We start from the raw sequence: 27375 nt of genomic DNA on the forward strand, positions 1-27375 counted from the left end.
AGCAGTCAATACATACAACAAGAAAGCCAGGTATTCTATTCAGTCAAACACAGTTATCCAGCATAATAAAAACACAGACATACTGAGAAAGACAAAAGGATCATCCCAGCAAAAAAAAATTAACTAGGAAAGGCACAGAAATGAAAAAGTTTCCTGTTCAGACTGCAAAGAGTTAAGACTGCTAGGCAGAAAACCCTTAATTAGCATGCAGCTGTGACAAAAAGCAAAAGGTTTCAGGCGCACAGTTGGCAGAGCAAGAAGCCAGACACAGAATTTAGCAGCCTTCGTCCAGATAAAGGGTTAAGTAAGCTAGCTATTGCAAGCCAGCTGTAACAAAAGGCAGAAGTGTAAGGGAAAAAGCAATTTAAGACACACAAATGTACACAAATAGCCAGCTAGCAGAAGCCACACAAAAACGACCTCCTCCAGCTCAGCCCCCACCTTTCCTAGCACAGGGAAGTTCAGTAAACAAAAAAAAAAAAAACCCCCGCGTTATTCAAAGCAAGGACAAAATGTGGAAAAGCTGACTCAATATCTCACCACAGACATACTCAAATAAACCCCAGAATCCCAGTTCCCCAATTAATCTAAACAAGGAGGTTGGAATATTTTTTCACAAGCATAAAATAAAACAAACCCATATCTTCGCAGCCAACTTCCTTAGAGCTGTCCCAGGCTCAACCCAGCCAGCATGCACTCCCCGTGCACACCCCTTTATCACATCGGCTTAATCCGAGACGATGTACGACCAGTACCTTAACTTAGTAGGCCGATTTCACACACAACCACAAACAGACAGCAAACAACCCACAAGCTCACCCTTCTACTCACAGGCAGCATACAAACAGGCAAGAACCAAAAAAAAATTAATAGCAGTGAATCAACACAAACCGGGGTTCGCTTCTGGACCAGAATTATACCGTCTGTTTCAAAGGCTCGGAATTTGTAGACAAACTAGATGGGAATAGAGGCCGTCCAGCCTGTAACACGGTGTAAGGGAGCCAAAAAAAACTCGCACTTACCGTGTTTAGGGGTTCATGACGCCCCTTTCAATGGTAGACGGTCCCTCAATTCTCAGCCAGTTTCTTGTGCGTCCACAAAGTCTGTCCTTGAAGTCCAAAAGAAGCACGTTGAGCGTCAATTGATTTGGATTTGCCATGATTCACTGCTATAATCTGTGGAAATAAGCAAAGACAAACGAACACACACACACACACACACACACACACACACACACAGCTTCTTGTGGTCTGGAGCTGAAGTGCACAGCAGGAAGATGAGAGAAGAGAAGAACAGACAGATGCACACACAGAGAATGTTGTAAAAGAATGAAAAAGGAGAGAGAGGCGGGCCTTCTCCTCTTAGATTTATTGACTTCATGATGTCACAAAATACACACCCATCAATCCCTCCCCATCACCCTTGTGAGTCTTTTATTGGCCAGTTCATAGAAGGGTGGTTTCTCCTCACAAGTCCATTTCATGTTCTTCCAAAAGTCATACAGGCTCCTTCTGGGGTCTGTAAAAGTCAGGATGTGGGGGATGGGAAGGCTTTTCCTGTTACAACTGAGGAATCCAGGAGGGAGGGGGGACACAGAGTGAGTGAGTGGATGGAGTTGCTTTTTGATTTCAACAGCTCTCTCTGTATGTCCATCCAAGTTAAAATATACTTTAAGAACATATCTGACAAAATCTGAAGAATCATTTCAAGGAAAATATACACTCCATTTCAGTGGTTCTAATCATAACACAAAAATATTCATTTTAGTTTCACGTCTATCACAGCGTCACTAGCTGAACCAGGAAGATACTGGCAGGTAGATCGAGGAGCCGGCCGACTCGATATTTTTTTTATGCTTACATTGGAATTAGTTGTAAGTGCGCATTTTTATGTGATTAATAAATGTACCTTGGATTTTATGCTATGCAGGCTTCTTTCTCTTTTTATGGCACATCTTGCAATAATATACTGAATGAGGCTACCATTTATTAACGCTTTCTCTGGTCGAGATTCGTGTGGAGGATACCATCATTACATGAGATTATGATCGCCTGAGATAAGAGATCAATTTTAGCTGGTAAGAGGCAGTGTTTTACTAAGGTGGAGGTGCTTTCCTATCTTCACGTTTCTGGATGCCGTGGATTTCTTTCACTTGGAGATTATAATCTTGAAAATTCATTAATTTTTTGGACTTTATTTGTGAATTCACACGTTATGGGTTCAATTTATATATTCCTTATGTATTTATAGTGTCACTCTTTTCACATTTAGATTGTTGTATCATTTTTTGATACTATTGCATACACATGTATGTGTTTACATTCATTATATAGGTCACTGTATTTTTTAAATTTTCACTAGAGCAGCTTTCTTTCTATTACTTATCTTGTTTAGTGTTGTATAACACCTATAGTTGCCTGCTTGACACCCATTGAATGAGCGCAATATTTTTCCATCGCTATTTCATTGTACGGAAGAGCCAATGGGTCAATATAGGGCATCTATAACCATATATTTATTAAATGCTTGTAAATCTTAAATTCCATTTTATTGGGGACAGCCATCAATTCCTACCATTTCTCAATGGCTACAGAAGGTTGATGATCTGTGTTTAAAGGAAGAATTAACATGCAGAAATAGGGGGTTGCTAGTATTTTTCCCCGTTTTTGTCTGTTCTTGCACAACTTTCAGAGTTCAGGTCCTCTTTAATATTAGTCTAATGTCAGTCTGAGAGCATTATGAGTTTGAAATGCCTTTGGGATACATTTCTTTCAATTATTTTTTATTGGTATTCATCAAATACAGCAATACAACAGTATCAAAGTACAACGGGATCTACAGTGCAGAGTAACGTGTAGACTCTCAAAGTGTTCAATGCCAGGCCACATACTGCACCAGCCAAGTATCCACAGAGTGGATATTTAAACGGTAGGTAAGGTATGAACAGAATACATTTATGCTAACAGGGGGGGGCAGGGTATGAGGAATAAAGAGGGGGGGGAGGGGGCCAGAGAGCATCAAGAGTATACCAGTATAGTCAGAGGGTAAATCAATTGGTCCATTTACCATCATACCAAATTTTCCACGAATCTCAGAGAGTCAGTATGGTGGAGCAAGAGTGTTTCCTACGTGCAAGGGTGGTCTCGTACGTATAATGGGTTTTTACCAGTTTCACTACGTCAGCTAGGGAAGGGACAGTTTTAGACTTCCAGTTTCGGGCAATCAAAAGTCTTGTTGCCAATAGGACGTGCACAGTCACCAGTCTCAGGGGAGGTGGTATGTCCTCAATGGTCAGGCTAAGGATAGCCAGTGGAGGGGTCAGTGAAATGGGAAGACCAAGTATGTCCCGCAGCATCGACTCCACTGATGTCCACAACAGTCTTAAGCATGGGCAGGACCAGAATATGTGGAGAAGAGTGCCGGGGTTGTTACAATCTCTCCAACAGTCATGAGATGTGTCAGGGTGGAATCTAGCTATTCTAGATGGCGTTAGGTACCATCTCATCAATAATTTTTGTGAGAGTTCCCACAAGGAGGTGCAGGAGGTGTATTTGTAAGTAGATTTAATCGCTGTTTGCCACTGATGGTCAGAGAATGGGGTGAGCAGGTCAGACTCCCAATCGATGAGTGGTTTGGATTTTGTGAAGGAGTTTTTTTCTTGGAGGGTTGAGTAAATTAAGGAGGTGCCTTTGATCTTCGCCATATCAGAGAAGAGGAAGCGCCATATATTTAAGGGCAAGGAACCTTCAAGAGAGTGACAGGTCTTAAGGCAATGCTGCAATCTATAATATGTAAGGTAGTCCGAAGCAGGGGCATGGAGGGTCCGTTGAATGTGGAGAATGTGGAGCAGTCTAGAGCTAGGTATCTGCCATTGACATCTGTCATGCTGTTGTGGAGGGTAAACAGTATAGTGTCCTTGATGGCGATCAAGACTCCATTTTTTTTCTCAGGGCCAGAAGCTTTAAAAATAGTTAGGAATTGTTTGTTAGTACAAGTCGGTTCTGCCGTGGATTTAAAGTGTGTTTCTTGCACACAGATAACGTCACAGAGACGTGCGAGCCGTTTTCCACAATGACGCCCTCTTAGCAGGGTGGTTTAGGCCTTTAGCATTCAAGGTCAAGAATTTCGGCATCTTGGTTGGTAAGGTGTAATGAGTGCGGGTAGGTATGTACTCACAGTTCGTTGCGGATCTTCAAGGTGAGACAAGGTGGGACGTGGTGTAGGATCAGTCCACAGTCCAGGGAGTAGTTCTTCTCAGAAGTACGGTGCTTTCCGGGGATCAGAAGGGAGGGAGGAGGAAAGGAGAAAGTAAGGAATCAAAATTAAGGAGTTAGAGTAGCAACAGTAAGTTCAAGCAGATTAACAACAATGCTGGGTGTATTGAAGACACCATGGTCAGTAGTATATCAGAAATGACTACTGAATACGTGGGGGGTAAAAGTCAGTGTATTAACTGCAACGAGCAGGCACCGACCGGAGTGCATGTCAGAAAAATGCGTAATGAGTGCGCTAACCATATGGTCAAATAGCCACACTGGGGTGGGATTCCTTGGCACTTGGATGCAGGTTGTCAGGAAGTGATTCCTGGGGTGTTGCGGTGTCACCAGGAATGATGTGCCATTTTTTGAGAAGGTGGATGCCCTCCTCTACTGTATGAACATTGTGTTTCACCCCGTTTCTGGTGATCAGAAGTTTAGTCGGGAAACCCCACTGGTAGGGAATCTTGTGATTGTTCAGTGGTTTAGTAATGGTCTGGAGTTGTCTTCTCTGCTGACGGGTGTACTGGGAGATGTCAGCGAAAAGCTGCAGCTTTGTGTAGGGCGCAGGCAGTTGGCCTAGTCGCCTAGATTTGGAAATGAGCATATCTTTAGCATGATAGAAATTAATCCTCATGAGAGTATCACGGGGCACTTCAGGTGGCAGGTGAGAAGGCTTCGGCAGTCGGTGGATGCGGTCTATGACCGTTTCCACAGGGGGGAGATCAGGCAGGAGCGTGGAGATACATTTTCTGGCGTAGGCATTGAGATCGGCAGGTATGATCGTCTCAGGTATGCTACGTACCTTTACATTGTTGCGTCTTGACCTGTCCTCGAGGTCCGCCATCTTGGCACGCAGCCATTGGTGGTCATCTCTGGCGTGGTCGTGTGCATCTACCAAGTCATTGACCGTAACTGTCATGGCGCTCATCTGGTGCTCAATGCGGCCTACCCCAGTGTTCACATGAGTCATTTCAGCTTTGAAAGCAGAAACCATGGTGGAAATGTCACTGTGCAGCGAGCTATGCAGGGAGATCAACATGTCTTTTAATACTGTGTCCATGACCGGCTGATCAGTAGTGGGAAAGGCAGCTATGGGGGATGATGCTGGGACTAGTGAGGGGAGACTGTCCAGTGCAGGCCTTACCTCAGAGGCCTGGGGTCCAGGATCTAGCCGCATCCATGCCTTAGCAGGACTGGTAGAAGTGGAGGAAGGTCCGGGGGTGACGGCGGATCATGAAGGGGTGATCGTGGATGCACAGACGCATCCCCAGCATCAGGCAGGTCAGTGTATGCCCTCTCTCCTCGCGGTGAGCGGTCGCAGGCGCCATCTTGGATCGGAGCTCCGTGAGGTGAGGAGAATAAGTCGGTTAGTTTCCGCGGCGGGCGGTAATCCTTCCATTTTCGGGTGGTGCTGGGTGGATTCCCCAGTGTATGCTGGCTCTGGTGATGCATTTTTTGAAGCATAGGTTAGCCGTTTAGGTACTAAATCCTCCGGTCAGTGCAGGAGCTGTGAGATAAGGCTTCCATGCAGCTCGGCGGTTGCCCACGCCCCCCCCCCCTTTGGGATACATTTGAACTGTTCATGAATTGACATGTATGAAGAAATAAACAAAAATGCATGATAAAAACAATAACGTATGAAAATGCACACTGTTCTATGATATCTAGATTCAAATCAAGCCTTAAAGTGGATGCAAACTCTATTCATGAAATCTGATCTGGGCACATATATCTGTAGTGTTTACTTATTTCTCTCCAAAGCCATAGGTTCTGTGTCTTTCTGCTGCTCCATTCCTCTGTTAACAGCATGATAACTTCTGACAAGCTCTCCAACACAGTAGATAAAAGCATCTGGAAATATGTGTCAGGGAGGGAGCTTAGAGGTAGATAAGCAGAGGGCTTATCTATTCACAGCACAGCTCTTCACATTTCTTCATTCCTCTGCCTTTGTGGAGTGGAGGTGTGTGCCTTTCCTCCAATCAGCTCACACACAGTGTATGCCCAGACTCCCCTTGCATTGCTGAAATAGGAAGAAACATTTCTAACACAATGTACACATTCTAAAGAGTCTATAAATCTGAAAACAGCAGATATACAAGTAAAACTTATGTAGGGAGATTTGTTTAATCTATATGCATCATCTGAGGCTGTTCACTTAACTGAGTATATGTGAGGGTTTACATCCACTTTAAATTACATATATGTCAAAATACAATGAAAGTTGTAAAGAAGGATAGCTTTTCCATTGCATGCCACACAAGCTATAACAAATAAATAGGAATAGGTTTGGGTGTCTAAAGTGGTGTGTCTATACTAAAGCTTCTACTAATGACAAAGCACTTCCATGTTAAGCATATGTCTAACAAAACAGAATATCATTTATCTGAATGCATGTCTTCATAGAGATGAATTGACTTGTTTCAAAATGTTTTGATACCTTTAAACAAATATTTTATTCCTTATATTCTACAAATAAAATAAAATAAAAATATAAAAGCCATTTCTAAAAATAATCATTCATTACAGAATAGTGTGGAATTCCATTCCTTTGTAAACAGATTAAACAGCTTTAATAAAATACTTCATAAAATAGTGATGAAGTTTGGCAGGATTTGTGCAATTTTACGTTCTGTACATATAAGGAAAAACTGCAGTGTCTGATTATTCAGAGCAGATAAAATGTGCAGAATTTATTGACATTTTTTGTTTGTTAACACAAGAACACTTTACACTTTTCTAACTGATTCATCGTCTACATCATTAAACAATATGGCAAGCGAATGAAAAAATACAACCAGGCTGCCATAAAAAAAAGGAGTTTATAAAATTCTGTGCACATTAAACAGCACCACAATTTAATAACAAAGCCATAGTTTTAAATGTCAGTTATGAAAAGTGGTTTGCAGTGAGTGCTGATGTACTTGGGTTTGGCATTTTCTTTTAGCAATGTAATGATGCTGGTGTATGATTTGTTTATTTGAATATATTTTCCGTGTTATTTGCTTGATGCATTTTAATCTGTGTTGTGTGCAGCAGGCAGATAACAAGGCAGAAAAAATAGATGCTCATTACTATTGCAATTACTATGATTGTATCTATCAATTTGCTGTATAGGTACAAACGACATTAAATGTAATATGGATAAGATGCTAAAAGCCATGACAAGCTTAAAAGCAGCCTATTTTAGTAAGTTATCATGATATATTTCAGAATAACAGCGATCCTTGTAAGGCAATACAATAGGCTCTATAATCTATCCCTGCTAAACATCATGAGCTTCATTTACAACATGCTAAAAAAATGAAAGTGATTATTTATTCAGGATAGAACTAAACATTCCACCACATCACCATGAGTAAATACAGACAGTTGGTGCTTTCTTCTTTAGAAATTAACTAGAAAACATAAAATAAATAGTGTAGATATACAGGTGTGAAAGCAAACATAATTCAAAGACATGGCAGAAGCCAGTGCAAACCTTGAACTTGGATGGGGACAGATTAACCCGTGTTTGCTTAAAATAACCAATTGTTATCTTTTTTATTTAATCATGTAAAGGTTTTAATTTTGTTGAAATAGCAAATTTTTATGTATTTTGGGCCTGATCCACAAAAGGAATACGCCGGCGTATCTACTGATACGCCGTCGTATCCCTGTTTCTATCTATGGAACTGATCCACAGAATCAGTTTCTCATAGATAGGCAGAAGATCCGACATGTGTAAGGGACTTACACTGTCGGATCTTAGGATGCAGTACCGCGGCCGCCGCTGGGGGCATTTCTCGTCGAAATCCAGCGTCGGGTATGCAAATTAGCACTTACGGAGATCCACGAAGCTTTTACGCTTCGTTTTTTTCTCCGTAAGTATTAGTTTGCTGTCGCAAAATTAGGGCTGCTTTTAAAAGTGTAAACTGTGTTTACACCTTGTAAAAGTATACCCTTCTATCCCGCGTTGCTGTCATTTTTTTTTTTTTTTCCCGCCGCAACTCTCTTTTTTTTTTACGCCCGTCGCGATTCTCAAAACCCGGCGCAACGTAAATCCGCGCAAAGCACGTCGGGAAAATAACGTTGGGAGCATGCGCAGTACATCCGGCGCGGGAGCACGCCTAATTTAAATGGGACTCGCCCCATTAGATTAGGCACGCCTTGCGCCGGACGGATTTAAGTTACACCGCTGAACATTTCTAGGCAAGTGCTTTGTGGATCAGGCACTTAGGTAGAGATTTTGCGGCGGTGTAACTTAAATGGCAAAAGTTAAGTTACGGACATTTTTTGTGGATCAGGCCCTTGGATCCTCCAGTTTTTCTTCCCCCCTTCATTTTTTTTGTATGTTTGGTATTTTATGATTTTTATTATGGACTTATTACATCCAGAACAAGTGATGACTACCAATACGGGGATCCAGAAATATGAACTGTAGAGACGGAAATTTTAAACGTTTTTTTTTTTTCTTCTCACAGAGGTGTATATCATTTCAGAGGGCAAGGCCAAAAAGTTTCAAATGAAAGATTACACATAAAACCATTATTGTAGGTGTGGCCGAGTCTCATATTCTCAACTGGCCACAAGGGGCCATCTGTTGCCATATGTTTTTTTGGCAATCTAAATTAAATGTAGATATGTGTCTGTATATATATATATATATATATATATATATATATATATATATATATATATATATATATATATATATATATATATATATATATATATATGTGTGTATGGCTGTGTCTATATGTATGAATAAATAAATAAATAAATATATATATTGTAATTATGAATATATTTCTCTTAGTAGCGGCTGAAGACATTTCAGTCAGAGTACAGAGTATGTTGTTCATTAAGAATGCTAATTCATGGCATTTAGCATATAGTAAAGCCGTTGTTAAGTTACTAGACAATACGGATTCAGTGAGATAAAACCTCTTTCTGTGACTGACCCCATGCTGGGATGTTCAATCAAGATAGCCACACCCTGTTAACCTTGGGAAAATTATAGTCACCAGGATTTGCATGAAAGGGGGCTGACTTATGTAGTCAGGCCTCCAATCGTGATCCTAGTTAGGCCAACCAATGGGACGTCAGCATAGAGAGATATACTCGACTGCAGAGGGAAAGGGAATTCACTTTATGGAAGCATCACTTGATGGAAGGATGACTTGATGGAGAGATGGCCTAAAAGGATGGGTCTTAGCAAAAGGGTAACTATGGTATCGGCATGTATACTTACATGTAGCAACTGCACACGCTTGTAATCTAATGTTTTAGAGGAATATGCTCTAGATTCCATCATGTAAATGCAGGGCTTTTTTTCAGGGGGAACTTGGGGGAACTCAGTTCCACCACCTCTGGCTCAGACCCTTTGGTGCCTGCTCACCACAATCACTTGTAAACACAGAAGTCTGGTTTCTGTGTTTACAAGTGACAGCTCTGCACTCTGTGTGTAAGCCCCTGAACTCTACAGTCTGTATGTAATGCAATTCTGGTATTTAATGCCCCTTTAAGACCCTTCTACTGTTTTTGAAATCTGAACGTGGTCGAGTTCCTGCACCTATTTTCTAAGAAAAAAAACTCTGTGTAAATGTATGTATTTTAACCTACGGTCTTGTTTGAGACTATAGATAGGTTCTGTGTGTTAGATAGACTAATATCTTTTTCTCTAATAAATGTGTGTTATGTTAAAGCTTTCGCTCTGGACAATAGAACTCTCTTATTTCAACCATATATCATATATGTGAGATATTAAATCTTAAATATACAATTATTTTGTAACAGAACTTAGGCTCATTTACAAAGCTATGGAACAGCTGGTCTTGCAGAGTGCAACTGCACTTTGCAAAGTGCAGATTGTATTTGCCTTTAGTAAATCAACCCCACTGTCTTTGAATCAATCAACCCAATTCCTTTAGGTTCAGGGCACCATGGGCAATCTCCCTGGGGGTAAATCATAAAACTGCCCTGGAGAATTTTGCAGGTAATGAAGCTCACATCAATATATGGTGAAATTATCTGAAACATTCAGGACCATCCACTGCAAGAAAATTTAAAGAAGAGAACCTGTGACACCACATAGCCGTTAAAAAGACTGCGGGATCTAAGATATTTCCAGTATAGAGTGACTTCAAAAATAAATGCAGGGAGGGCTTCAGGAAGGTGATGGTCCCACAAAAGCGACACTTAAGTAGTCAAGGTTAAATGTTTACTGTGTAATATGAACATTTCATTATACAAAAAGTGCATCTGTACCCAAAAACAAAAAGGTTATACAATGCAACTTTCTGGTGTTTAAATGTGATTGCTGCATTAGTTTCCAGGGTTTGTGTCCTTATTTTTACCTGGTGGTCCAGCAAGTGCCAAACATCTTGAAAACACTAACTACTGCACAAAAGGAAGAGCAGCATTGTTCCACTAGGATATAACTACAGAACACCTCCCCCTCTCTATAACATTGTGTGGGGGGGGGGGGGGTCCCGTGGTTCACAGAAGTGGAGAGCAAAATGCACATAATCTTGTAGGCTTACTGGATTTTTGGCAGGATCACAAGGAGATTTTGGCACTTATTATACATATACAACAAAATTATCCTAATGATTTATTTAACAGACCAAAAGTAACAAATCAGAGAAGAGTTAATTGGTTAGGTTTACATACATTTAAAATGGATTAATACTTCTAAAAAGTGTTAGGAAAAATTATCAGTAGAGCACAATCACCTTGTAACAGTGAAAACTACCTAAAGTTTTCTGGAACTGCTAACATACTCACTTTCACTAATACAAGAATATACTGCAAATGTCTTTTTTTATATATATATATATATATAATAAGGAAGAACACATTACCAGGTGCTTCATAAACAAAACAATACAACAACTCAATTTAGCCTGCATGTCATTATTACAAAAAAGCTTCTTTATCAAACAAGTGCCTTACTAACTAGTGGATTCCAGACAAAAAATATTATATTTAATGAAAAGTTTATATACATATGAATTTAGATTTGTCAATTATTTTTTTCTTTTATTGCTGTGATGGTTTTTATAATATTTTACAATGTAAGGCACAACATGTTTGATTAAATACACTATTATAGATTTGTTCAAACAAGTAACCATTGAGCCACAGGAAACCATGGATTTCCATAGGAAACTGGTGGGTTTCCTTTCATAAACTGTTAATTTTTTTTGTATTCCATAGAATGTCTTTATGTATCCATATGTGCCCTATTTAATATACTACTTGAATCAAAGGTCGTCTATTATTAACATACTATTAACCATGTTTTCCATTATTTTGCATTGGCACAGATGGGGATAACAAAAAAAAATGCAAACAATTATTTAAAGGCATTTAATCAGCAATTTGTTATACCCAGACTTATGATCATGGTGAATAATACAATCAATATCTGCATTTGATGCAGTTATTCCCATTTATAATCATAGCCTAAAAGCCAGACTCCAGGAAACTAAACACACAGTTGAAATTGTAATTGTACTGTGTTCCCTGATGTTGTAAAGCGCTGCACAAACTGTTGAAGCTATATAAATCCTGTATAGTAATAATAATAATAATATGGGACTGTCAAATGATGGAAGAGAGAATTCAAGTGTGGTCGCACAAATATATAGGTTGACTCAAGGGAAAGTCGTCTTTCAATTAGCACAGAACCAAGCATTGTGGCAAAAAATTTGCAGCTAGTGCTTGAAGATGAATGTGTGACTAATAATTTCTTAGCTAGGGAAGTGAACATTAGTAGGGGGTCAGTTTACAACATATTACATAACATCTTACAAATTAGCAAAGTGGCTGCACATTGGGTTCCCAGCTTACTGACACCTTTCCAAAAACAGCAACGAGTGGAATGTGCACAAAGCATTTTGGACCTGTACCACAAACATGATTGTGGCCACTACCCTTTGTTCCACTTGACCTTCCCTTCTAGATTGTAAGCTCAAACGAGCAGGGCCCTCTGATTCCTCCTGTATTGAATTGTATTGTAATTGTACTGTGTTCCCCGATGTTGTAAAGCGCTGCTCAAAATGTTGGCGCTATATAAATCCTGTATAATAATAATAATAATAATAAAATGGGACTGTCAAATGATGGAAGAGAGAATTCAAGTGTGGTCGCACAAATATACAGGATGACCCAAGGGAAGGTCGTCCTTCAACTATCACAGAACCAAGCGTGGTGGCAAAAAAATAGCAGCTAGTGCTTGAAGATGGACGTGTGACTAATAATTTCTTAGCTAGGGAGGTTAACATTAGTGGGGGGTCAGTTTACAACATATTACATAACATCTTACAAATGAGCAAAGTGGCTGCACATTGGTTTCCCAGGTTACTGACACCTTTCCAAAAACAGCAACGAGTGGAATGTGCACAAAGTATTTTGGACCTGTACCACAAAGATGATTGTGGCTTTGAATCTCTGCCCCATCCACATTACTCACCTGACCTAGCACCTTCGGACTTCTTCCTGTTTCAAAATCTGAAGAAACATTTACAGGGAAGATGTTTCCATAATGATGAGGCAGTCATTACTGAAGTTGATAGCTGTTTTTACTCCAAATCTGCATACTTCTACACAGATAGTATTAAAGGTCGGTTCCACAGATGTGAGAAGTGTGTAACCATAGTAGGAGAATATGTAGAGAAGGAAGTTAGTTGACTACATTTCAGATCCCTAGCACATCTGAATCTTAGTGAGAGAAAGAACTTATTGGACTCCCGTCATATGATATGACTCATAAGTGATTTATTTATAAAAGATTTGATAGTCAAAGCTCATGGCCATCACTTATAATGCTTGGATGAATAGTCACTCTATGGGGTTGATTTACTAAAAGCAAATAAGCTGTTAACTTTATGAGTGGATTTGAAATTTGCAAGGGAGTTTCTTTTAGCTTAGTGAATGTAGCAAACATTTACTTTTCCTTGTCAAAATATCTTTATTGTAAGTCATGTTTGACAATTATACAATCATTTAACAATATGAGAATTATCTCTAACAGGGAGAAATTCCTGTTCTTACAAATGAACTAACAAAATAAAAGGTGGCACTGTAACTATGCCCAGTACATCTCTCTTGGTTCCAAAGTTTAACTGTGTACAGTGCAAAGTCGTGAGGGATCTAACAATACAATACTTTATCCATTAAGGTTCCTGGCATAACGGCCAAGTGCCATAGTCCTTGTATTTCCGTATCGTTGCTTCAACAGGAATTCCTGGCTTGTTCAAAGTTCAGAATCAACCAAAATGATATGTGGCTATCGTTATAATGCTAGTAGCTAGGAAAAAACTGAGCATTAAGGAGTAATACATTCGGAGGGAGAGAAAGTAAATAAAATAAAAAATAAATAAAAGATACAAAAGAAAGGGGGGAAGGTGGGGAGGGGATGGGGTCAGGGGGTCTGCAGGACTAGATCGAGGATCTTCCGACTGTGCATAAGTCCTTGACAGGTCACCTATGTGATGGCTGGGCTACCATGGCATCAAAACTTCACGATTAAATGCGTTTTGTGTAACATATTCCATCCAGGGCTTCCAAACGCCCTCAAACCTGGTGATCGTGTCCAGTTCTATTGCCGACATCTTGGCGTACATCATAGCAGTGTTCATTCTGCTAATAGTTTCATTTAAATTCAAATTTGGAGATTTCCAGGCTTTCGCTATAGTTTGCTTTGCAGCTGTCAGAAGCTGTTTTGTTAAGGTGAAGCGAGCGTATGGAATATTGTCTGGCTTTAAATTAAGTAGAGCTGTTTTGGGGTCCAAGGGGACTGTTTTATTCGTGAGGATTTCAATGATTTTGAAAATTTCCAGCCAAAACTTTTGCACTTTTGGACACGACCACCAGGTATGAATGTAGGTTCCCCTACCTGAGCATTCTCTAAAACATAAGTTAGAGTAATTTCGTGAAAATTTGGCCACCCTAGTTGGGACTAAGTACCATCTGGAAAGTACTTTGAAGTTTGTCTCCGCCGCTAGCATATTGGTGGACACCGTCTTGGTTTTGCTCCATATTTGACCCCATTCCACCGAACTCATTTCTATTCCTAAGTCTTCTTCCCACTTGCGTACATAAGGTAACTTCCCGGTGCTTGAATGCGAAAGCAGTTGGGTGTATAAGGTGGATATTATTTTTCTAGCATGAGGATTGTTATTGCATATATTTTCAAAGGCAGATAATTGGATCGGTTCAACTGTCGAGCAAGCTGAGGGTTGAAAGAAATTTTTTATCTGTAGATATCGAAAGATTTCCTTAGAGGGTATGCCATGGGCTTTGCTCAAAGATGGGAAAGGGATCATTGTCGTTGAGTCAAAGAATTTATATTTTTGAGTGCAGTCTCGATCCACCCATTCCTTAAAGGATTTAGGAGAGACCCAGGCTGGGTAAAATGCCGGATTTTTAGTAAAAGACAGCAGGGGGGTCAGAGGAGACATCAAAAGATGCTTATTTTTAACTTTGTCCCATAGGGATAGCGAATGCTTCATGATGGGGTTAGTTATGTGTTTTTGCAGTTTTGGAGTGACCCATAATAGATTTGAGATTGAAATAGGGTCACTTTCCATCGTTTCAATAGACACCCATATCGGTGCTTCTTGCTTAGCATGATATTTAGTTAGTACAGCCAGTTGTGCTGCTTGGTAATATCTTACGAAATTAGGGAAACCGAGCCCCCCTGACGTCTTTGGGAGATACAAGATTTGTGGTTTAATCCTTGGCCTGGAGGATCCCCAGACAAAGGAGGAGACCCGTTTTTGGATTATCCTAAGGTAGTGGGCCGGTACTGTAATAGGGAGCACTCTAAAGAGGTATAGGAGCTTGGGTAATAAGGTCATTTTTACAGCCGAGATTCTTCCAAACCAAGAAAGAGGGAGTTGGGCCCAGGATTTTAATAAATTCGTCAATTGCTTTAGGAGGACTGGGTAATTGTACGCATAAAGATCCGTGGCATCTGCGGTCAAATGTATTCCCAAGTATGGGATGCTTTTGGTCGGCCACTCGAAAGGGAGGCCCACTTTTGCTGCCATCAGCTCCGTGTAGGAGAGAGAAATATTCAGTGCTAAACATTTCCTAGGGTTTATTGCCAAGCCGGAAAATGACGCAAATTGATGTAGGATTGGGAGTAAGTTGGGGCCCGATACTTGGGGAGATGAAAGGAACAACAAAATATCATCAGCATAGAGGCATAATTTGTGATTAACACCACCCAGCTCAATACCAAGTACTCTAGGATCCAATCTAATCTTCTGGGCTAAGGGTTCTATAAGGAGGGCAAACAGTAATGGAGATAGTGGGCAGCCTTGTCTTGTTCCCCTTTGTATATTGAACGCTTCTGATTTGTAACCTGCATATTTCACATATGCTTTTGGGTTTTGATATAGTTGCAGGATCCATCTCATAAAGTTAGGGCCGAAACCCCATTTCAGTAACGTGAATTCCATGTACGACCATGAGACTGAGTCAAAGGCCCGTCTGATATCCAGGGATAAAAAGCAGGCTGGGATTTTCCTCTTTTTGGCTATGCATGCCAGTAAGCTTGCCCTCCTTATGTTGTCTCCTGCCTGTCTATTGGGCATAAAGCCCACTTGGTCCCGGTGCACCAGAGATCCTATTATTTTGTTCAATCTATTGGCCAAAATTTTACCGAGCAATTTTACGTCAGAGTTTAACATGGATATTGGGCGATAGTTGTCGCATATTGTGGTGTCGGAGTGCGATTTGGGTATCATGCAAATTGTGGCTGTAAGTGACTCTTGTCTAAAGGACTTCTGGTTCAGTAAATCGTTGAAAGCCTCTGCCATCATGGGGGAGAGTAGATCTCCGAACGTTCTGTAGTAGCGGGCGGTGAACCCGTCCGGGCCCGGCCTCTTATTTAATTTTAGTTCTTTAATGGTACTCAGGACATCTTCTTGCGTGATCGGTTCGTCCAACAACGTACATTGAGACGCGTTTAATTGAGGCAATTGCAAATCGGAAAAGAAGATGTCAGCATCCTGCTTACTAAATGTGTTTGTTTCTGTGAATAATTTTTTAAGATGCGTACTGAATTTTTGTACGATTTTGACTGGATTACTAGAGGTATTAACATTAGCTGTTTTTAATTGTATAGGTTTATATGCTTTATTAATGGAGTTGAGCGATCTACCAAGAAGAGTACCTGATTTATTTGCATTTTTGTAGAAAAAGTGTTTGGACCTAAGTATCATTTTGTCGGCCGATTCTGTGAGGAATAGGTCATAGTCCGTTCGAGCTTTGTCAAGACGGGCTTTCGTTTTGGGCGTGTGATCGAGTTGGAAGGCCTCGAAAGCCAAGTCATGTTCCTTTTCTAATTTATTGGATAACTGCTTTCGCTCCCTTTTAAGAATCCTGGTTTGTCTCTGTATTTTCCCCCGTAGCACTGGCTTGTGCGCCTCCCACAGCGTAAGTGGGGAGATGTCAGGAGTCTTGTTTAATGTTATATATTCGCTTAAGTCCTGTTCAATTATTGTCCTGTAGGAGGGGTGTTTGAGGATTATATCTGGTAGATACCATGTTGGGTCCTGTTTTTTGGGGATCGTTGAGGCTAAAGTGGTGAATACCGCGTTGTGGTCAGACCAAGGGATAGGGATGATGACAGAATCAAGCACTTCCGGCAGCATGCCTATCGTCAGGACTATATGATCTATGCGACTAGACGACTTATGGGGATTCGAATAGTACGTATAATTGCGTTTAGTGGGGTTTGTTTCCCTCCAAGAGTCCACTAGGTTAAATTTAGCTAGTAAGCTGGAGAGGGTCCATTTGACCTGTTTCGCTGGGGAGAAAGGCGTTTTGTCCAAGAAAGGGAGGAGAACTTGATTAGTATCCCCACAAATGAGGAGGGATCTGAATTTATGCGTGTTTACCACTTGTAGAAGATGCGACATGAATGGAAGGGGATTTATATTTGGAGCGTAGTATGATACTACCGTTACTGCATTGTCCAATATGTGGCCAGTTAAAATAATATAACGGCCTTCTGGGTCTATGATTTCCGACTTAACTGTAAATGGCGTAGACCTATGAAAGGCTACAAGGGTGCCTCTTTTTTTGGATTGGGCTGAGGCGGTGTACACCTGCGGATAGGAGGCATGAAAGAACTTAGGAGTCGTACTTGGGGTGAAGTGTGTCTCCTGTAGACATAGAATGTGCACTTTCTTGGCTTGGAAGTATCTAAACGCTTTAACTCGCTTTTGCGGTATATTTAGGCCCTGTACATTCAGTGTCAATACATTTAGTGGAGCCATGGCAGCCAAACCATCGTGTATCTCTTACCTTGGTGCCTTGTGCAGCGATTTCCCGATCTAATCCGTGCAGACTGGGGAGGAGGAGGGGAGGGGGGAGTCCTGAAAACGATAACCTTCAAAGAAAAGGACAATTCATTAAGAAAAAGTAAACAGATATGCATAAATATGTGCAATAAACTTGCAAAACTAGCCCGTGACCGGGGGGGAGGTGCCCGATCAGGGGAAAAGGGGCCCACGTCTGACCCTCGCAAGTATCCGCGGGGACCAGAGGGGAGCCGCGTGTGGTGCATGTGGATTCCGTACATCGGAGGCCCGCGTCCTGAAAACTTCCTGTAAGTATCTCTAATGGATACTGTGTGTGTGTAACTTTAGGTATTTCACATAACAATCAGGGTGTTCTGTTCAGCCTGGGGAAGATATTTTGTGAATTTAGAAAGGGGAGTATGGACGTTTTGGAATTCCCCACACTGGGTAGGGAGTATTTGAGGATACTCACATCCAATGCTGGGTAATTAGGGTAATAATGTGATGTTATTGGACGGATGATTACTTGTAAAGGTTGATCTAAGTACCAACCTCCCAGCTGGCAGCTGGCGCGATAAGTGATAAGAAAAAGAAGGGATGGGGGTAAAAAGGGTGGAATTCATCCCGAAGGCTGAGCTGACTCATCCTCCCTAGGTGGTGAGCCAATCATGAATTGAAGGGATATGGAGTAGCTATCAGAGTAGGAGGCAAGCTGCTTAGCCTCTGGCCATGGGGAGTTTGGGAATAGTGTTGAAGATGTGAAAAGAGATAAAAAAAATGGAAAAAAAAAACACATTGAAATATGAGAGTTCAGAGCTACGGCTCTGATAGACATATGCAACTGTGGTTTGGGTTCAAGATAAATAGCCTGAAGGTGGGTAAAGATCGCTAGCATAGAGGAGTCAGTCCATCGTGTCTTCTTGATCCTGCGATTGTTCCGCAAATCTGCCACGCTTATGCATTTGCTGGATGCCTTTGTTGTGGTTTTGCTGTGGCGAGTTGTTGCGAGGAGAGGTGGATGCCGATCTTCTTCGAGCGGTTGTCGCCGACGGTGGTCTGTCTATTATTTTAAAGTCTATTAGAGCTTGGTGAAGTTGGTCTGGTGTTCTGCATACAATCTTTGTGCCTTGATAGGTGAAACGCAGGGAGAAGGGGAAGCCCCATTGGTACTTAATTTGGCGTTGCTGCAGCTCTTGTAATAGAGGTCTCATTTCTCTTCTTTTGTTGATTGTTAATTGCGATATGTCAGCAAAAATTTGATAGTCATTCCCCTGAAAGGATAGTTTACTCTTCTCCCTGGTGGTCTGCAGTATCAGTTCCTTTGTTGTATAGAAATGGAATTTTGCTATGATGTCCCTAGGGGGACCATCCGTCTTCCTGGGTGTTAGTGCTCGGTGGACTCTGTCCATTTCCAATCTGTCTGCTGGTACTCCGGGCAATATTTCTTGGCACAGTGCCAACATTGTACCGTGTAGATCTATGACAGATTCGGGTAATCCTCTGAACCTCAAATTAGACCTCCTGGCTCTGTTCTCGAATTCCTCCAATCTATTTTGCAGAATCAAGTTTTCTTCCTTCAGGGTATCAATTTCTGACATACATTCCTGGGTATAAGTTTCTATGTCATCCATTTTTGTCTCAAGTACTTCCGTGCGGCTACCAAGCTCTCTAATTTCCTTAGTTAGGTTAGCTGTAATCTGGTCAGAGGTGCTCTGCAGCGCTTTGTGAAGCATTTTCTCAAATTGCTTCAGAAGACCGCTGCGCTTTGACATAGTAATGTGGAGTCAGTCAGAGTGTCATCTTCATCACTGTCTGAGACAGTGTTCCTGAGGGAAGCCATCTGTTTTACAGTTTTGGCTGTGGCTTTTTTATGTTTCTCTGAGGAGAATCCCTCTGAGGGGGCTTGCGCCTTTTTTACTGCGGCGCTCTTGGAATGCTGAGCGCCGCTGCTACTGTTAGATTTCCCCCTTCCTTTTGAGCCGCTCAGCACCATTGTGCTTTAAAAATTGTCTCTCACCCTTCCGTGAGCTGTGCCCGATATTCTGCCCGCTTCTATCCTCCGTTATTTGCGGAGCTCTAGCCCGACATTGCCGCTCCGCTAGGCTCCGCCCATGCACTCCAAACATTTACTTTTCAAAGAATACCCAATCTCAGCCAAGAAAAAAAAAACACTATTGTCATTTTCATATGATTGGATGATGCAAATTATCAAAGCTTACTCTCATTCACTAAAGTAAATATTCTCCTATGAAGTGTAAATGTCCTTGCAAAGGGAAAGCCTGTTTGTTTTTAGTAGATTCGCCCAATAAAAATTACATTCCCTGAAATTTAGCATCATACATTCTTTATTAGGAAAAGGTCTATGCAGTACCATTCACTCAATGTAGAAAAGAGTGAATGTTACTTTCCCTGCACTTTCACCTGACATTCCTTCAACTTGTTTTTGACTAAAAGTTGTCTGATTGAACTGTAAAATCATTGCATGCTAGCTGAAAAGGAAAGGTGTTGAAAATGAGGGAGCTTATGTACCTCTGTGGGGGTATACATGTAAGTTATCACCCCCTCCAAAGTGAACTGTTTTTAAGTCCCTCAGTTTCCCAACCAGTTTAATGCAAGTGCACATATGGGCATAAAATGTAAATAAAACACTAGACATATTGAAAAGTCTTTTGTCAAATCAAATTTACTAATATTTTCCTTGCCGGTGTCCAAAGGTGTGTCATGGCACCTTAACTTTACCATCAATCTGTGCTTAAAAATATAACATCATAATGTATATAATCTATCATATGCCTAATTACAATGCCAGTAGCACTGAACATCTTGTGTAGCCACAATTACTAAAAATAATTTCCAAAGGCCCATAGTAAAATATTTTATTGCTCCATAAATCAATGAAAGGCATACAGAAATATACAGTAAGAATAGAAAAGGCTGCAGATGAATGTTACCTTAACTAAGCTATTGATAGATGTAAGTAATTTCTTTAGACATTTATTACACTTTTTTTTATTTATTTCCCTTATGTAATTAATTGTAGAGATATTTGAGTATATTACTTTGATGATGCCTATTAATAAATTCCTGTAACTAGAGATTAAAATAAAAGAGGAAAAAATATGTTTCAAATAAATAGTTTAAAAAATAATATTTAGAGATATCCTTATATTTGCCTGATAACTTTCTTTGTTTTGTGGTGTAAAATGCCATAAATCACAAGTTTTTTCCATGCACATATAGGTTCTTTCTTGTGGACAGTCAAAAAACAGTCCCAGCTTTTATTGGCACATTCAGAATAGTATTCTGTCAGAGTGTGTCAGCAACACTGGGAATTGGAGTTCAACCATTCAACCTATAGCATGTTGGAGTCTAAAGCCTCGTACACACGGTCGGACATCCGACAAACTTTCCCTTGGATTTTTGTCCGAAGTGAGTTGTCCGGTCACACCCATAGCATACACACGCTCTGACTTTTCTGCAAACTTTTCTAAAACTTTCCCAACATCACATGGTTTTTCTGCTCTTTTCCGCTCTTTACCGCCACCCTTTGGTTAACTTCTGCTATTGTTGGTTGATTTTAACATTGGTTCTGAGCATGCATATTTGCACTTTGTACAAAAGTCCGATGGTTTGCTGTACACACGATCAGACTTTTGTTGTCGAAAAGTTTATTCGTTTGCAGACCGAACTTTTTGTCCGATGAAACCCAAAAAAGTTGGTCCGATGGAGCGTACACACGATCGGCCAAATTTGAAAACTTGTTGATTTTGAAGTTTGTTGGCCGAAAGTCCGACCGTGTGTACGGGCCTTTAGTTACAAAACCGTGCAATCGTAATTAACAGGGTCATCAACACTGTATTCCAGCATCACACATTTTGGCTTTGTGATAGTTTTGTACACTTGTACACTTGTAACTTTTACATTTAACTTAGATTAAATGAGAGAGTGGGTAACCGCTCAAAGAGAACCAGGTAATCTGATTCCTGTGGTCCGAGCCAAGGGTGCAGGCAGTGCAATCAAAATGCAAGTTAGGATGAAGGAAAAAAGCTGGGACAGCCGCACTCCAAAAAAACTCCTCCTTTAATTAAAAATCACAAAATACATGCCACAGCAAAAAACAGCACAACAAAAGAAAAGCTGATGTTTCACACTATGCCTTAGTGCTTCTTCATAGCTATGAAGAAGCACTAAGCACTACCACTACTACTACCAGCACTACCAGCACTACTACTAAGCACTACCTGTGACAGCATATGAAATGTATAAGGCTCTCATCCACTGCTCTGGCTGGAACTCGGTGTCCAGTTGGATTCCCATGTTATGACGGATGATGACTTGGTAAATTTGGATTTGTGCCGGTTCTCATTCTTACTGACCATAAGAATCTCACATTCTTGTCTGAGGCTAAATGCCTCTCTCCCAGAAGGGCGCGGTTGGCTCTTTTCTTGTCGAGTTTTAATTACATTGTTTCATTCTTACCCGGTACGAAGAATGTAAGGGCTGACGCCATTTCACAACAATTTCCCTCCACTTCCAAGATGGAGTCGGTTCCGGTTCCTGTGATTCCTCCTGATCGTATTCTGGCTACGGTTCGCACCAGTCTCACTTCTCCTTTGGGAGACAAAATTCTTGCTGCTCGGGTTGATGCCCCTCTTGAGAAACCTTTGTTCCCGAGAGTCTCTGTACTGCCGTGCTTCAGACTTACCATTCTCCCAAGGCTGCTGGCTACCCTGGGAGGAATCAACTCTTTTGGGCCATTTCCTAACAATTCTGGTGGACTAGTCTACATGCTGATGTAACTGCCTTTGTAGCTGCCTGTTCCGTGTGTGCCCAGAGTAGGACTCCATGACACCTTCCAGTGGGCCTCCTACAACCCATACCCAATGGAGAGAGGCCCTGGACCCACCTGTCTATGGATTTCATTGTGGAGTTACCCAACTCCCAGGGCAACACAGTTATCCTTATGGTGGTTGACCAGTTCTCGAAATTGTCTTACTGTAAGAAGTTGCCTACTTCTAAGGAACTGGCTTCTATTTCTGCTCGGGAGATCTTTCGCTTACATGGCCTACCCAAAGTCATTGTCTATGACAGGGAAAGTCAGTTTGTGTCCCGGTTCTGGTGAGCCTTTTGTGCACAGTTGGGAATTCAGCTTGATTTCTCCTCTGCGTATACCCGCAGTCTAATGGAGCCGCAGAATGAGCCAATCAGTCTTTGGAACAATTCCTACATTGCTATATTTCTGACCATCATAATAAATGGTCAGACCTCTTACCATGGGCATAGTTTGCTCACAATAGCGCTTTGAATACTGCTTCCCGTTTGTCTCCGTTTATGGCGAACTATGGTTTCTAACTTCCCATGTTGCCTGACTCGTTTGTTCCTCAGAGTATTCCTGCATTAGAGGAGCATCTCCGTGGTCTTCGTTCCACTTGGGCACAAGTCCAGGAGGCTTTGCGACATGCTAACAATAGGTACAGACTCCATGCTGACCACAGACGCCTACCTGCGCCTTCCTACTATTTTGGGAACAGGGTCTGGCTGTCATCTCACAACCTCCGACTTTGTGTTCCTTCTCTGAAGATCGCACCTCAGTTTATTGGGCCTTTCCGTATTTTTCACAGGATAAACCCAGTTACTTACGCGTTGGACCTTCCTTCCAGTATGCGTATCTCTAAAGTGTTTCATGTCCCCTTTTGAAACCTTTGGTCTGCAAACTTTTCACCATCTCAGTGCCATGTCCTATACAGGTTGAGAACCATGAGTAGCATGAAGTACAGTTCATTGTTGACTCCCGTAGGTTCCGTGGGCGCATAAAGTACCTGGTGCATTGGAGAGGGTATGGTCCGGAGGAACTCTCTTGGGTCTCATCCTTGGACGTACATGCCCCTGTCCTCCTCTGTGATTTCCATAGACAATTTCCCCTCAAACCCAGTGGGCCTTCGAGGGGGAGGGGTCATAGAGGAGGGGGTACTGTCAGGGCTGAGCTCAGCCCTTCCTTCTCTGAGCTGGCCGCTCAGCTGTCGGCTAATTGTTAGCTACTTTCTCTCCACAGTGACTCACCTGTTGATGATCTGCTCGTCAGCCCTGCCCCCTTAAAGCCTTCCAGCTCACTTCATCTCTGCCTTCGCCTTTGTCAACATTACAGAGACTTTCTCCTGGGTTCCTGTTGTGGACTTGCTCGGCTGGTGTTCCTCCTGGCTACTGATCCTGCTTGTTGGACTACTACATCTATCTTTGGCTTTCTGACATTTGCTTGGCCAACTACACGATCCGGTTACTGAACTCTTGCTATGTTTTGACTACGCTTACTCTCTTTACCTTCATTTTATTATTATTATTAAACAAGTGTGATTTAACTGAACTTCTGTCTCTGTCTGATTCATGGTTTCTGACAGTTGATGGAGTCTAGATATTTTTGTATATCAACAGGTTCAGGATTTGAGGTATCGGAAAGAGCCTTGTAGGTTATAAACACTCCAATAATACCTATGGAGCTATTCAGCAATGTAAAAAAAGGGGAAACAAATTGTGCTAATATACAAAGAAAACCTGTGTGAACCACAGAGTGACAAAAATTATTAGTGAAACAAATAAAAGCTGCGACTAACTGTGCAACATAAAACTGTAAAAAATATAGTCGTGCTAAAAATGTATGTGAATACATTAAAACAAATATATGCATATTCCAAATACAATTCAAAAAAATCAATCCTTAAATAATAATTGTGAACAAATTCTATGGTAGAATCATTGATCCCCATACAAAGAATAAAAGTAAATATAAATAAATATAAGAGTCCATATGGTAGATGAATAAGTGAATAGATTCTTATCGCTGGCCACAAAGGGGGTGTTCCCAATTGTATCAGAAAGTGAAAATTACAGCCGATCCAGTGAAATCCTCCACCAATAAAGCACACAGATCTGCTTACCAGTACCCGGCGGCCCCTTATTATGAGGGACCCCAGGAAGCATGTAGATATAAGAGCTGCTAGGCTTTAATGCTCTAAGGACCGTGCTACTGATCATCTCCACACTCCATAACGGTGAATGTCAGATAAAATGAGGATATGGAAAAAGACAAGAAATGCCTTGTATAGTGTAAAAAACCTCTTGACTTTAATAGATAAAAGAAAGTATATACATTGCACTTACAATTTAGCAGTACAGATTCGCCTTAAGTCTGCTGTGCCGGCCGGACACAAGCAGACAGACCCATCCTTCTAGAAAACACGAGCAGTCCTAGGAAGGTGACGTCAGCACGTCGCTCGTTCCGCCCTACTAGTCTCATGAAAAATCACGTCTTCCAGGGGCACTGGAAGACGTGATTTTTCATGAAACTAGTAGGGTAGATCGCGGTAAATTGCCACTGATAGCAGCCGTTTACCACATGATCACTCCGTCAGATGACGGAGCGATCACTTGTAAACAAACCGGCGTCATGTGATGCCGCCGGTTCCTCGCTCCCCTCTCTGTAACGGTACAGTGTGAGAGGAGAGGGGAGAGCGGAGGCAGCTGCAGCACTGTGGGCTGGATCCAGTCACAGATCCAGCCATCCATCCCTGCCCATTACTCTGCAATACCCTGCGCAATACTCTGCAGTACCCTGTAATTCCCTGTGCAATACTCTGAAATTCCCTGCGCAATACTCTGCAATTCCCTGCGCAATACTCTGCACAATACTCTGCAATACTATGCGCAATACTCTGCAATACCCTGTGCAATACTCTGCAATACCCTGCGCAATACTCTGCAATACCCCAATACTCTGCAATACCCCAATGCCTTGCAATACTCCAATACCCTGCAATACTCCGCAATACGTCCCCCCCTCCCACCACCCTCCCATGCTTCTACCGACTCACCGCTACGATCGAAGCCAGGATAACTTTTTTTTTCAGTCTTCCCAGCCTAGAGGTGAGATGTGGGGTCTTATTGACCCCACATCTCACTGTAAAGAGGACCTGTCATGCCATATTCCTATTACAAGGGATGTTTACATTCTTTATAATAGGAATAAAAATGATCAAAAAATTTATTTTTGGGGAAAAAAGTTTCAAACTAAAATAAAAAAAGTAAAATGAACAATACATTGTTACTTATTTTTTAAAGCGCCCCTGTCCCCGTGTGCTCGCATGCAGAAGCGAACGCATATGTAATTTTAGCCGACATATGAAAACGGTGTTCAAGCTACACATGTGAGGTATCACTGCGAACGTTAGAGCGAGAGCAATAATTTTGGCCCTATACCTCCTCTGTAACTAAAAACATGTAACCAATAAAAATAATTAAAGCGTCGCCTATGGGGATTTTTAAGTAGCAAAGTTTGGTGCCATTCCACGAGCGTGTGCAATTTTGAAGGGTGACATGTTTGGTATCTATTTACTCGGTATAACTTCATCTTTCATATTATGCAAAAACATTGGGCTATCTTTACTGTTTTTTTTTTTTTAAAGCACAAAACTGTTTTTTCTAAACACGCGTTCAAAAAATTGCTGCGAAAATACCGTGCGCGATAAAAAAAGTTGCAACGACCGCCATTGTATTCTCTAGGGTCTTTGCTAAAAAAGCATATATAATGTTTTGGGGTTCTATGTAATTTTCTAGCAAATAAATGATGATGTTTACATGTAGGAGAGGAATGTCAGAATTGGCCTGGGTGCTCCAGAACGCCTGATGGTGCTCCCTGCATGTTGGGCCTCTGTATGTGGCCACGCTGTGTAAAAGTCTCACACATGTGGTATCGCCATACTCTGGAGGAATAGCAGAATGTGTTTTGGGGTGTAACTTGTGGTATGCATATGTTGTGTGTGAGAAATAACCTGCTAATGTGACAGAAACTTTACATTGTGGGACTTCTTGTTTTGTTGTCATTGCCAGTCATTTTTCTGTGAACAGACCCCTGCAACCACCAGGACAGGATTGTTGGGGGGATTAAAATGGGGATAAGGTGCTATACTAGAGGGATCCCTCCTGACAAGGTACCCTCCCGATGTTGAGGGCATGTGGCCTGGTATGGTTCAGGAGGTTGACTGCACACTTGTCCCCCCTTTCCTAGCCCATTAGGCTGCATGCTCAGACAATGGTCTGGTGTGGATTTTTGGGAAGGACCTCATGCTTTTTTTTTTATTGAATTTTTTTTCAACATACAATCCACAGTAATATACCATGCAAGGTATTCGTTTACAAATGATACATTCTTTTAGATGTTGTAAAGTTCGGGGAACCAGCTATATCGCAGGACACAGGCTTTTAAATCAAAACGGAGGTTTATTAAACTTAAATGGCTTCACAGCAGCAAAAACAAAAATAATCAGTCTCAACGACTTGTAGAGCTCAGAACTGCTATTGCAGTTAAACAGTCCTTGCAGGTAAGTTCCCCGGCTAGCAGGCTTCCAGGCAGGACACTGCCAAGTGCTTTCACAGCTTTCCACAGCTTTCACAGCTTTTTCTTGTCCACCATTCACCACGCACAGTCTCCACTATACTCCTTCACTCTCACCTACAACTTCCTGTCTTGCTTTAAACCACTTCCTTGGACAGGTGTGTTAACCCTTTCTGTTCCCTTAAAGGGACCACAGTCCAAACAGAGGGGAAATATAGCATCCTTCCAGGACCCAGCCACGACGTCCTGTACATATCCCCCCTGTGCCTCAATGCCAAGGAGCTGGAGGCAACAGTGGAGCTCAAACCATGGACTCGGGAGAGGGCATCTGCATTTTGATGCAGTCTCCCGGGCCTATGCTCCACTACAAACTTAAATTCCTGGAGCGCCAGGAACCAACGGGTAATCCTGGCATTAGTCCCTTTATATTGCC

Source organism: Rana temporaria, chromosome 3 (assembly GCF_905171775.1).
Source record: "Rana temporaria chromosome 3, aRanTem1.1, whole genome shotgun sequence".
NCBI classification, from domain to species: domain Eukaryota; kingdom Metazoa; phylum Chordata; class Amphibia; order Anura; family Ranidae; genus Rana; species Rana temporaria.